General features: G+C 41.9%; 1 protein-coding gene across 1 annotated transcript in view; it reads right to left on the reverse strand.

Moving 5' to 3' along the window:
* Nucleotides 1–11,010, reverse strand: part of ZNF41 (zinc finger protein 41) — a 41,195-nt gene extending 30,185 nt beyond the window's left edge. The window contains exon 1 of the mRNA XM_035003820.1: nt 10,875–11,010. The gene's annotated coding sequence lies outside the window, so the exon portion shown is untranslated. The remainder of the gene's footprint in view (nt 1–10,874) is intronic.
* Between the last annotated feature and the right edge of the window lie 251 nt (nt 11,011–11,261).

Below are 11,261 nucleotides of genomic sequence, written 5' to 3' on the forward strand. Positions count from 1 at the left end.
TGCACCATGCAATAGAATTGCAAAATATATGAAGAAAGTCTTGATAAAACTGAAAGGAGAAATAGGCAAAATCACAATTATAGTTGGAGACTTCAATACCTTTCCTTCAACAACTGAAAGAACAATCAGACAGAAAATCAACAAGGTTATAAAAGAATTCATGAACATCATTAGCCAACAGGATCTATGCAACGTTTATAGAACTTTCCATGCAACAGTAACAGAATACACATTCTTTTTAAGTGCCCACAGAAAATATGTCACATAGACCATATCCTAGACCATATAACCAATCTCAGCAAATGTAAAAGGATTAAAATCATACGTAGTATGTTCTCTGACCACAATGGAATGAAACTAGTAATCAAAACAAAGAGGTAACAGGAAAATCCCCAAACACTTAGAAACTAAGCAACATACTTCTTCTTTTTTTTTTTTTTTAAAGATTTTATTTATTTATTTGACAGAGAGAGACACAGCGAGAGAGGGAACACAAGCAGGGGGAGAGGGAGAAGCAGGTTTCCTGCCGAGCAGGGAGCCTGATGTGGGGCTCCATCCCAGGACCCTGGGATCATGACCTGAGCTGAAGGCAGACGCTTAACGACTGAGCCACCCAGGCGCCCCTAAGCAACATACTTCTAAATAATCCATAGCTCAAAGAGGAAGTCTCAAGGGAAATTAAAAAAATACACTGAACTGAATAAAAATTAAAATACAACATATCAAAATTTGTAGGATACAGTCTCAGGCTTATAATCCTTTAACCCCCCCTTGACCATATAAGAATGGACCTTGGGCCTGGAACACTTCCTTACCAAGAGACAAAGAGCCCACACAGCCTGTGTTGGGCTATTGCCTTGTGTGGGAATATCTTTCCCTATGTTGAACTCAGTGTGTGCTATTTTGTTCTGCAGAAGTTTGTACATCAATGGCTCTTAGACATGCCCTTAGCTTTCAGTATTTCAGACTCCATGGGGGAGTGGGTGGGTCCTTCCACTGCAATATGAGAGGGGTGTGAATAGTATCTCAGTTCAGTTTAATTTATATTTCTTTGCTAACTAATGGAGTGAAGGATCTTTTCCTATGCTTACTTGCCATTTGACTGCCAGGGGACCCGCTAGCTATGAGGAAAGGATACATACTACTGATGCTGATCTTGCTCTGTCTCTTCTCTATGCAAGTAAAGCATTGTTCCATTCAGTGTTTCACTGTGTTGTGTTTTCGTTGGTGACTCTGACGCCAAGATGCAGTGGGCAGAAGTGTTTGGAGTTCCTCCCCTGGGATTTGATAACCAGTGCATAATACTTTGCTCCATAAACTAAAGCAGTGCTATAAGGAAAATTTATGGCACTAAATGTTTACAAGTGAAAGAGAAGAAGCCTCAAATCAATAATCTAAACTCTTGTCTCAAGAAATTAGAAAAGAAGGGGCGCCTGGCTGGCTCAGTCAGTGGAGCATGTCACTCTTGATCTCAGGATTGTAAATTTGAGCCCCACGTTGGGTGTAGAGATTACTTAAAAATAAAATATAAAAAAAAAGAAATTAGAAAAGAAGAACAAAATAAACCCAAAGCCAGCAGGAAAAGGGAAATAATAAAAGTAGGAGCAGAAATCAATGAAATTGGGGGCGCCTGAGTGGCTCAGTTGGCTAAGCGTCTGCCTTCAGCTCAGGTCATGATCCTGGGGTCCTGGGATCGAGCCCTGCGTCGGGCTCGCTGCTCAGCGGGGAGCCTGCTTCTCCCTCTCCCTCTGCTGCTCCCCCTGCTTGTGCTCTCTCTCTCTCTCTCTAATAAATAAATAAATAAAATATTTTTAAAAAAGAAATCAATGAAATAGAAAACAGAAAAACAACAGAAAAAAACCAATGAAACAAAGGGTTGGTATTCCAAAAAGAATAATAAAATAAACAAACCTCTAGTAATATTGACAAAGAAAAAATCAAAGACACAAATAATTAATATCGGGAACGAATCACTATAGACCCTGCAGACATCAAAAGAATAATAAAGGAATACAATAATAAATTTGACAACTTAGATGAAATGGACCAATTCCTCAAAAAGTACAAATGACCAAAACTCTTCCAATATGAAATAGTTCATTTGAATAGTCTCATAACTATGAAGGAAATTCAATTTGCAATTTAAAAGACAACTCTTGAAATACAAATCTCTAGGCCAAATGGTTTCACTGGAGACTTCCACCAACTTCTCAAGAAGAATTAACACCAATCCCACACTATCTCTCCCAGAAAATGAAAAGGGAATTCTTGTTAACTCATTCCCTAAAGCCTGATACCAAAAGTAGACAAAGAGTACAAAAAATACATCACTGATGTGAGCTAATGTTTTCCCACATGTTTATACATGGTTTGCATAGCAAATTTTGCATATTTTGTCATCACCTGTATTTGAAAACAGTATGTTTCTTGATGAATTATTCTATTACCTAACCAAAAAAAAGTATAAAAGAACCTACAGACCAATATCCTTCATGAGCATAGATGCAAAAATTCTTAACAAAATATTAGCAAATATAATTCAACAATATACAAAGAGAATTACACACCATGACCAAGTGGGGCTTATTCCAGGAATGCAAGACTAGTTCAATATTTGAAAATAAATCAATGTAATCTACCATATTAACAGGCCACAGAAGAAAAAAATCGCATGATCATATCAATTGATGCAGAAAAAGGTTTTGACAAAATCCAACACCCATTCATGATTTTAAAAAAACCTCTTAGAAAACCTGGAATAAAGGTTTACTTTGTCAACTTGCTAAACATAAGATCGACACAAAAACTATAACTAACATCATACTTAATAGTGAGAGACTGAATGTTTGCCCCCTAATATCAGGAACAACACAAGGATGTCGACTATCACCACTCTTATTCACTATAGTAATGAAAATTCTAGCCAGTGCAGTGAGGCAATAAAAAAGAACAAAAGGCATAGAGATTGAAAAGGAAGAAATAAAACTGACCCTACTTGCAGATAACATGATAGTCCAGATAGAAAATCCCTAGGACCCTACACAAAAACTTCCAGAAGAAGAGGTGCCTGGGTGGCTCAGTTGGTTAAGTGTCTGCCTTCAGCTCAGGTCATGATCCCAGGGTTCTGGGATCGAGCCCCACATCGGACTCTCAGTGGGAAGCCTGCTTCTCTCTCTCCCTCTACCTCTCCCCCAGCTTGTGCTCTCTCTCTCTTGCTCACTCTCTCTCTCAAATAAATAAAATCTTTAAAAAAAAAACCTTCTAGAAGTAATAAGTGACTCCAGCAAGGTTACGGGACACAAGAACAATACACACCAAAAATCATTTTATATACTACAAATGAACATGACGAAACAAATTAAAAACACAATACTTTACATCACTCAGAAGTGAAATATTTAGGTGTAAATGTAACAAAACATGTACAAGGCTTGCATGCTGAAAACTAGAGACTGTTGATGAAAGAAGTCAAAAAGATCTAAATAAATGGAGATAGAGACTGTGTTTATGGTTGGGTAGCCTCAACATAGTAAAAATATCAATTCTAGGGGCGCCTGGGTGGCTCAGTCGTTGGGCGTCTGCCTTCGGCTCAGGTCATGATTCCAGGGTCCTGGGATCGAGCCCCGCATCGGGCTCCCTACCCAGCGGGCTCCCTACCCAGCGGGAAGCCTGCTTCTCTCTCTCCCACTCCCCCTGCTTGTGTTCCCTCTCTCGCTGTGTCTCTCTCCGTCAAATAAATAAATAAATCTTTAAAAATATATATATCAATTCTTCACAAGTTGATATACAGAACTTAATATAATTCCTATTAAAATCTCAGCAAGAGATTTTTTGTAGATACAAGCAAAATTATTCTTAAATTTATGTGGAAGGACAAAGGATCTACAATAGCTAAAAACAATTCTGACAAAGAATAAAATGGGAGAAATCAATCTACCTGTTTTCAAGGCTTTTTATTTAACTACAGGAATCAAGACAATGTGGTACTGATGAAGGGATGGACACATAGATCAATGAAACAGAAGACAGGGCCCAGAAATAGCCCCACACAAGTACAGCCAACTAATTTTTTTTTACAAAGGTGCAAAAACTATTCAATGGATGAAGGAAAGTCTTTTCAAGAAATGGTGCTGGAGTAATTGTATCATTCATAAGGAAAAAACAAAATGAATCTCAATCTAAGTGTCACACTTCATAAAAAATTAACCTAAAATGGATCTTAGATTCAAACGTAAAATGTAAAACTATAAAACCATTAGAAGACTATGTGAGAGAAAATCATCAGGACTTAGGGCTTAGTAAAAGTTCTTAGATATGACACCAGAAACATGATCAATAAAAGAAAAATACATATATTTGACTTCAACAGATTAAAAACTATAGCTCGGCAAAAGACACTGTCAGGAGGATGAAATGAAAAGCTACAGGCTGTGACAAAGTATCTGACAAAGACTCATAAGTGTAACATATAAAGAACTCTCAAAAATCAACATTGAAGAAACAAACAATCCAATTAGAAAATGGGCGGAAGACATGAAGAGACATTTCACCAAAGAGGATATATGGAGGGCAAATAAGTACATGAGAATATATTCAACATCCATAGACAAGCATATTCTAGAATTTATATGGAAAGGCACAGCTTTTAGAATAGCTAAAGCAGTCTTAACAAAGAAGAATAAAGTGGGAGTGAACAAAATAATTTAACTAAGCATTACATGCAGCTCTACGAGAAAATCCCCAGCAAACATAAACTACCAAAATTAATCCCCCCGAAAGTAGAAATCTGTTAAGACCACTAATCAGAGAGAAGAAAATAATTACAATTTACCATTTTAAGGATTTTTATTTATTTATTCGAGAGCAAGAGAGAGAGCATGAGCGAGGGTGGGGGGGTGGGGGGCAGGCAGAGGGCAAGGGGCAAGCAGACTCCCTGCTGAGCGAGGAGCCTTGATGCAGGGCTTGATCCCACGACCCTGAGATCACGACCTAAGCCGAAATCAAGAATCAGACGTTTAACTGACTGAGCCAGCTAGGGCTCCTACAGTCAACTGATTTTAGATAAGCGTGTCAATATAATTCTGTGGGGAAAGAAAAGCCTAAGACATCAAAAGCACAAGAAACAAAAGAAAAAAATAGATAAATTGGACTTTATCAAAATTACAACCTTTGTGCTACAAAGTCAACCACCAAGAAAGTGAAAAGATACCCATAAAATGGGAGAAAATAAATGCAAATCACATATCTGACAAGGGACTGGTATCCAGAACATATCAAGAATACTTACAACTCAATAATAAAAAATCAAATCACTCAATTAATAATAGGCACAGGACTTAAACTGATATCCCCCCAAAGAAGATAGGCAAACAGCCAATGAGCACATCGTCAGTGAGTTCGGGCTGCTATAACGAACTACCACAGACTGGGTGGCTTAAACAAAAAACCTTTCTTTCTCACGGTGCTGGCGGCTGAGAAGTCCAAGATCAAAGCACCAGCAGATTTGGGGTCTGGGGAGAACCTGCTTCTTGGTTCATAGATGGCCATCTTCTTGTTGCATGGCAAAAAGGGGAAAAGGACTCTCTGGGGTTTCTTTTATAAGGGTACTAATCCCATTCATGAGGGCTCCACCTTCATGACCTCATCAACTCCCAGAGACCTCACCTCCTAATACTATCACATTGGGAATTAGGATTTCAACATATGAATTTGGGGGAAACCTAAACATTCAGTCCACTGCATACATGAAAAGATATTTAATATCACTAGTCATTAGAGAAATCGAAATCAAAACCACAATGAGATACCACTTCCCACCCACTGGGATGGCTAGGCTAAAAAAAGACAGTAACAAGTGTTGGCGGGGATGTGACTAATTGGAACCTACATACATTCCTGGTGGGATGTAAAATGGCACAGCCATTTCGAAAAACTGTTTGGCAGTTCTTCAAAGTGTTAAACATAGAGGTGCCATATGATCTAGCAATTCCACTCCCAAGAGAAATGAAAATAGATGTCCACACAAAAACGTGGACACAAATGTTCATTGCAGCATTATTCATAGTAGTTAAAAGTGGAAAAAACCCAAATGTCCCTCAACTGATGAATGGAAAAACAAAATGTGGTATATCCTTACAGAAGAATATTAGTCAGTAATAAAAAAGGAATGAAGTACTGATACATGCCATAGCATGCATGGATGAATCTTGAAAACATTACGGTAAGTGAGAGAAGAGAGTCACAAAAGACCACATATTGTATGATTCCATTTATATGAAAAACCTGGAATTGTTAAATCTACAGAGACAGTAAATGGTTGCCTGCAGCAGGGGGATACAGAATGGGAATGAGGCATGGGTACCATGTTTCTTTCTGAGGTTATAGAATGTTCTAAAATTAGATTGTGGTGGTGGTTACACAACTCCATGAATATACTAAAAACTACTGAATTGTAAGCTTTGAATCGGTAGTTTACCATAAGTTTATGGTAGATGAATTATATCAATAAATCTGTTAGAAAAAAAAAAGATCATGTAGCTAGTAAGTGGTCATGTAGGATTTCAAACCCAGTCTTTTGGCAAGGGGAAGGTACTCACTAAATGTTTGTCGAATAAATGAATGAATGAACACATTTCACTTTCAAATTAGCAACAAAATAGGGATACCCTCTATCAAGTATCATTCAACATTGTTCCAAAAGTGCTAGCTAATGCAAGAGAAGACGAGGTAATCAGAATAAATATTTGGAAGGAAGAGAGAGTATCACTGTTAACTGGATGCAATATGACATTCTATCTAAGAAAACTAAGAGACTTTAAAAAGCAACTAGAATTCACAAGAGAATCTGATCATTGCATTGGATAAGAAATACAATACAAAAAAGAAAATAAAAGTTGACAGATTTTTTTTCCTTTGGAAATAGAAAAAGTATGCCTTTCACCATGGTGACAAAAACAAATGTAAAATATTTAAGAATGCAATTTTTTTTTTTTTTATAAAAAGGTGCTGGGTCTATAGGAAGAAAACTATAAGGGCGCCTGGGTGGCTCAGTCAGTTGAGCCTCTGACTCTTGGTTTTGGCTCAGGTCATGATCTCATGGGTGGTGAGATCAAGCCCTGAGTCAGGCTCTGAGCTCAGTGGGGAGTCTGCTTGAGATTCTCTCCCTCTGCCCCTCCCCCGCTCTCATGCACGCTCTCTCAAATAAATAAATCTTTTAAAAAAGAAGAAAACTATAAAATACATAAGTTTTAATGGTTGTTTTGAAATAAAATAAGATGGTTTTAACATTCACATGGAAGAATAAATGCTAAAGAATATTAAAGAAAACAACCAAAAAAGAAAGAAAAAGAACAGTGAAGGGGCTAGCACTGTTTGTTATTAAAAGTATTTCTAAAAGTCAACATACTTTTTTGAAAGGGAGTAGATACATATATCAGAAGGAAAAATAGAGCTCAGAAATAGAGCAATACATTTGGAAATTTATGCGACAATAGTGGCATGTAGTTGAGTTAGAAAAGTGTTTTCATTTAATGATTGGTACCAGCAAATTTTCTATCCAAACGGAAAATACAAACTTCGATCTCATCTCACACCACACATCAGAGTAAATTCCAGTTGGATTGAAATTTAATTTTAAAAATTAAAACAGGGGCGCCTGGGTGGCTCAGTCATTAAGCGTCTGCCTTCGGTTCAGGTCATGATCCCAGGGTCCTGGGATCGAGCCCCGCATCGGGCTCCCTGCTCCACAGGAAGCCTGCTTCTCCCTCTCCCACTACTCCCCCTGCTTGTGTTCCCTCTCCCGCTGTGTCTCTCTCTGTCAAATAAATGAATAAAATCTTTAAAAAAAATAAATAAAAATTAAAACAATAAAAATGTTAAACTTAAGGCATATATTTGTTTAAGCATGAAGTGGGGAGAACTCACTAAGCAAGACAAGACTCAGAACCAAAGACAGATATCTCTAATCAGATGAGATCGGGTGCGCTCAGGGTGGGATGGCCGTAGACCAGATATCTCTAATCAGATAATTACTTTTTCTAATTATATGTGAAAACATCTTTCAAAAATCAAGATATAAAAGATAAAAGGGGAAAAAATCACAATAAATGACAGAAGGTTAATATTCACAAATTAGAAAGACAAACCACCCAAAGGAAAAAAAGAGCAAAGGATATGAAAACTTTAAAAAACATATGCAAAGATACTCAACCACTAGTTGCCGGAAAAATGCATATCAGAGTAAAACAAGATACTAGATACCATTTACTTTACCAAAGTAAAAACAGATACCATTCTGTTTGGCCCCCGGAATGGGGAAAATTAAAAAAAAAGCAGCAATATTCAGTGTGGGACAGGATGTTAGAGTGAGCCCTTTTATTTTTATTTTTTATTTTTTCTATTTTTAAATATTTTATTTATTCGACAGAGCACGAGAACGAGCTGGGTGGGGGTGTGGGGGGAAGAGACAGAGGGAGAGGGAGAAGCAGATTCCCCCCCGCAGTGTGGAGCCCGAGTGGGGAATGTGACCCCATGATCAAGACCCCAGCCCAAGTCCGGTGTTAAACCAACTGAGCCACCCAGGCACCAGGTGGGAGTACCAATTTTACAAAAGTTTTGGAAAATAATTTAACCAAAATTCAATATATTCCATCCACTTTAAGGAACATCCATTTCTGCACCTAATAATCACTAGGATGACAGTCTCTGAGTGTAGTTTAGAAATCAATAACAAAAATTTCAACGTTTGGGGCGCCTGGGTGGCTGTTGGTTAAGTGTCTGCCTTCGGCTCAGGTCTTGATCCCAGGGTCCTGGGATCGAGCCCGGCATCGGGCTCCGGCTCAGCGGGGAAGCCTGCTTCTCCCTCTCCCTCTGCCTGCCCCTCCCTCTGCTTGTGCTCTCTCCCTCTCTCTCTCAAATAAATGAATGAAATCTTAAAAAATTTTTTTCAACTTTTTAAAAAAGATTTTTTATTTATTCATTTGACAGAGAGAGAGATGGCAAGAGAGGGAACACAAGCAGGGGGAGTGGGAAAGGGAGAAGCGGGCTTCCTGCTGAGCGGGGAGCCCAATGCGGGTCTCTATCCCAGGACCCTGGGATCATGACCTGAGCCGAAGGCAGACACTTAACGACTGAGCCACCCAGGCGCCCCTTCGACTTTTTGGAAAATTAGAATCTCATATCTAAACAACTATGGGGTGAGAGAGAAAACCACAACAGAAATTAGAAAACATGTGAAGTAAACTATAGTGAAAATGTTACATATCAAAATCTGTTACATGGAGCTAAAGTGTTCTTAGAGGAAAATTCATGAACTTAAGGCTTATATTATAAAAGAAAAGTGATTGAATATTAATGAGATAAGCGTTCAACTTAGGAATTTAAAAATAAGAATAAAAGAAAAAACCCAAAGAAGAGAAATAATGAAATCAAGGGGAGAAATTAATGACGCAGAAAACAAAAATACAGGAGGCCCAACAAAGTCAAGGTAGGGTTTTGAAACAATCCCATCTCGGTTTAAGACCACCCATCACTGACTCCGTGAGGCAGTGTATCTGATTCCACTGGCCCCTCCATCAACCAGTCCCAAATAAATGCATGACTGACACCATAGAAACCTTGACCATCCACTCAATAAACCCCATCATGCACCTCACAGACCATGCAACAGTCACCCCACGGTCCGAAGTGAGCTACAATGAATCATTCATTCATTGATTCTTCAGTACCCCATAAACTCTCCACCATTCACTCCACAGACCACCCGTTACTCCCCAAACACCCTCACCACCGACCCACTGAACTCCAATCATTCATCTTACAGCCCCCTATCACTAACCTCACCAACCCCCTACGATTCACCCGACAGACCTCCATCACTTATCCCACAGCTCCAATCACTTACTCGGCAGACCCCATCAGTGACCTCTGAGAATCCTCACCCGTCTCCCCCACAGACTCCTCATCGCTCACCCGAAAGACCCCCCAGCACCCTCATCACTCATCCCACGGACTACCCATTTTATTTTCCCCACTGACCCATCCCTCACCCCAAACTCCTGTCACTCACTCCACGCCCCTCCTACTTAGTGACCTCAGAGAAGCCTCATCACTCACCCTACAGAGTAGCATCACTGAGTGCGAAATCCACCACACCCCCATCATCATGTCAGTGCTTTGCTGGCCCAACTGTGCCCGCCTCTGTTAAAGCCAGTCCCGGAACCCTAAGTGTGGAAACTACCTCTGAGGGACTCTTCCGTGTCTGGACTTCAGCGCGCACATGCTCAGTGTCGGCTCGGGAGCGGCCGGCCGCCCGCCACCCCACAGGGTGCCCTCGCGCTGTGTTAGCGCGTGTGCGTGGAGGTGGAGAGGCGGGCTTTCAAATGTTCTTTAGTGACTCGGTCAGGCAACTAACATGGCTGTCCCCTCGGGAGTGTCTCTACGGGAGTCGCCATCTTGGAAGGGTGGTCATTGCGGCCGCGGAGCCGCCAGTCCCCGGCCCCATCCGGCCCTGCGGGACCGCCCGGGAGCCGACCCGGCGGGAGCGCGGGCTGTGCCGCCGGCACCTCTCCCGCCCGCGCCGCCTTGTGCACAGCGGCCGCCCAGGCGCAGGCCGGCCGCTCGCCTTTCCCCGCGCTCAGGGGCCCCGCCCTCGGGCCGCATCCCCCGGGGCGCCGCGGCGTCCTCACGCGCCGCCAGGCCCCCCGCCCCCGCCGCCCCGTCCCCGCTGGGAAGACTCCTCCGAGCAGCAGGCCCCCCAACGGGCCCGCCCCCGCCCCGGCCTCCGCCCCGGCTCCCCTTCGAGAGCGAGCGCAACGGCCCCTGACGGGCGCGGGTGGCGCGCGGCGGCGGGGCCCGGGGCGCCGCGACGTGCCCACCTGCCGGCGCCTCGGTCCCCGCGTCGGCTGAGGGCATCGCCGGGCTCCTCCGGGCTCCTCGACTGTCACCGACCCTGGGTGGTTGCCACGGGGGGACGGGGGGGTGGGAGTAGTGCGTGTCAGATTTAGGCCAGGAAGCGGAAGTCGCCCGCAGCGAGAGTTTAACCACTCTGGGCGTGGGGAGCTGAGGTGATTTCGCGCCAGGGACCAAGTATCATGTGGAGCGACTCACTGGGGGGCCCGTGATATCGGTGGCGGGGCAGTTCGTCCACTTTTTTAAAAATCGAGTGCTCACCCTTCCTGGTTTCCTTCTAAAAGCATTAAGGCTAAAGTTCTAAAGATCCAAGTTTTGCTTTACTTCCATTAGTGTTTGGTTTCAAGCGCTAC

The sequence above is a fragment of the Mirounga leonina genome, unplaced genomic scaffold (assembly GCF_011800145.1).
Source record: "Mirounga leonina isolate KUSES-001 unplaced genomic scaffold, KU_Mleo_1.0 Mir_101609, whole genome shotgun sequence".
Classification (NCBI taxonomy): Eukaryota; Metazoa; Chordata; class Mammalia; order Carnivora; family Phocidae; genus Mirounga; species Mirounga leonina.